This window comes from Alligator sinensis, unplaced genomic scaffold (assembly GCF_000455745.1).
Source record: "Alligator sinensis unplaced genomic scaffold, ASM45574v1 scaffold23_1, whole genome shotgun sequence".
Lineage (NCBI taxonomy): Eukaryota > Metazoa > Chordata > Crocodylia > Alligatoridae > Alligator > Alligator sinensis.
Window position 1 is genome coordinate 627,934 of NW_005841890.1, and position 2,673 is coordinate 630,606.

Sequence of the window (2,673 nt, forward strand, 5' to 3'; positions counted from 1 at the left end):
CCAGTGTTATCCATTAGGTGAGCTGAATTCTTAGACTTAAAAAGAGGTGCCAGTAAGTCAGCTCTGAGGATCATCTCCAAAGCTAACTGCATGTGGTATGGATTCTTTGAGTGCCCCATTTTCTTTTTAAATAACTGTATAATCTTTTCTATTTTCAGCTGGGATCTCCCTGGTTTAACAGCTAAAGCTCTCCTGACTTACATCTCGACTTTACTTAATGCTCTTGAATACATTACCATAACGGGGAAAAAATAAAATTCTGATTTGATATTTTATTCATTGAAAACCTTTGGGAGTGCTGCAGCAGAAGTGGAAAGAGATTTCTTTCTTTCAAGCCTTAATAAGTTGCCGTGTAATGATCTCATCACATATGGGTATATGGCAGGAACTGGGCTTGTGGAAAGAGGATTTGGCTTTCTTTCATAGTGAATTCCCCTGATAAACTCTCTCTCACAGCCACCTGGTTGTGATATCCTTCATTCTAGCCAAGGAACGCTGGATGGGACTTCCTTTGGCGTCACACATGCTTGTCCTCCATTGACCAGTTGGATGGCACAGCATGGAAAGGTACATCGTCTTCATTTGGGGATCAATTGTGCAACCTTATCACTGGTTCCAAGTGGGGTTGTTCAAATAATGGTTCTGGCTGTCAAGCTAAGAAATGAGGGGACAATATGTTGATCCAAATCAAAATGAAAGTACTTTGGTGTTCATCATCAAAAAAGAAAAAGAAAAGCACGCAAGCAGGCAAAGAACACCTCCTCCCTCCCCCCCCCGAAGAAAATATTGTGTCATGACTTTGGACATTTTCTGCAAAAGGAAAATAGTGGAAATGTAGGAATAGACTTTTTTAACTCATCATAAAATAGGGCTGGTAAGTGAAGTCCTAAAAAAAAGGACTTGGAGAAGTCACCCAGGATGAGGAAAACCCAGGTTTAAATCTCTTCTCTCTCTAAGAGGATTTGAGCCTACATCTCTCAGGATGTACCCAACCACCATGCGGTAGCGTGTACTGGAGTGTCCTTACCTCCGTCTCCTACTGGGGATATTTTGCTTTGTACAGACTAATTGAATATTCACTAAGCCAGAAAACATGAATGAAAGGAATCTACAACCTGGTGCATAGAGAGTTCGTCTGTGAGATTAAGAGACTAATGTCCAAATTTACTCCCTACGTGATTCAAAGCAAGGATCTGTACCATAATTTTCCATCATATGCCTATCCTATCCATGAGGCCATGGGTTATAATGAACCTAAGTCTTCCACATTGTGGGTACATTCAGACCCCCTGGTCTATTGGTAAAAGTAAAACTCCATGTGAAAATCTATATATGATTGAAATAAAATAAATGAATACAGATAATTGTTTGATAATATTGACTTGAATTTACAAATAAGGATTTGGCTAAATCCTCATTTTTTTTCCAAATATATATATATATATATATATATTTCGGGGGAGGGAGAGGGGAGGAGAGAGAATTTCGCCCATTTCTACTCCCCAAATTTGTTGGGCCAGAAAATAAATATCTGCTTGGGGCAATCTTACCAACATCTGTTGTGCTGGGAACTTGTACTTTGAATATTGCACCTTGATATTATATCTCATGTGCTTTGCCTCTCTTTGCCATCTTCTTTTTTTTCCTGTGGACTTCAAGAAGCCTCCGAAATTGTGTCTTTCTCACTTTTCCTGTAGCAAAATAATGATGATGCAATCCACTTTTACAAAAGCTTAAGAGATGTGTGGAAAATGCAATTGTAGTAGAGGCTAATATCAGGTGGCAGCATAAACCATGATCAGTGTGTCAGCTGAAGTGATGGAAGTAATTGGTGGTAATGGATAATTGGGTTCCCGGTGATTAAATTTCTCCCAAAAAGGCTCTTAAGAGATTCTCTATTTTCCACAAGAGTTGTCTACCCTTTGAGCTCTTTAGTTCCCTCTGTATTTTTTATCTCATAATTGAAGAGTCTTTGCAGCATCAGTAAATTTTAATAAAATAACACATAGGGTATGCTCAGTAATGGTCTCCCAAATGCTGTTTCTGCCCCTAAGACCCCTTGAACATGCAAACAGTATGCAATGGGTGACTTAAAGCAATGGAAAACAGCAAGAAGTCAAGAGGCATTACCAGAGACAGCAACAACTCCATTGCTTCATGTTCAACTGTGGTATCAAAGGTTGTGGCAGGCTTAATTTGATGCTTAATTAAAATAATCTCACCCAGGTTTTACCCATGACAGTAAGAGCAATGTAGCATGAGTGCTAATTCTAATTGAATTTTCAAGCTTATAAAGTTGAAAGAGAAGTGAAATATGTAGAGACTTTCATTGGCTCTTGTTAAAGGAGTGACCTTGCCTTGGAGGATTCATTTTTATGCAAGGGAGGATCAATTCAGCTCGTACTGGTGTCCCTCTGTCAGGACTTGGGTTGCTTTTTTTTTTTTTGAGGCACAGGCATTAGAACCAAATTAAACCCATGCTAAATCATGCTAATGATACATTAAATTAATCATCTGTTCCAAGGGAGGCATCCTGAATGTAGGCTAAGACCCAACAGTAATATCAAGGAATGTATTTATACTTCAGAAAAAAAAAAGCAAGATTCAGATGAAAGCATTGCATGTTGTCCCAAGAGGACTGTCAGCCCCTATCTTCCGGATATCAACATGGCG

At 39.0% G+C, this 2,673-nt stretch overlaps 1 long non-coding RNA gene across 1 annotated transcript in view; it reads right to left on the reverse strand.

Moving 5' to 3' along the window:
- Window positions 1–582: 582 nt before the first annotated feature.
- Window positions 583–2,673, reverse strand: part of LOC102375349 — a 4,482-nt gene continuing 2,391 nt past the window's right edge. The window contains exons 2-3 of the long non-coding RNA XR_323148.1: window positions 1,551–1,691; window positions 583–654 (exon numbers count right to left, since the gene is read on the reverse strand). This is a non-coding gene — a long non-coding RNA (uncharacterized LOC102375349). The remainder of the gene's footprint in view (window positions 655–1,550; window positions 1,692–2,673) is intronic.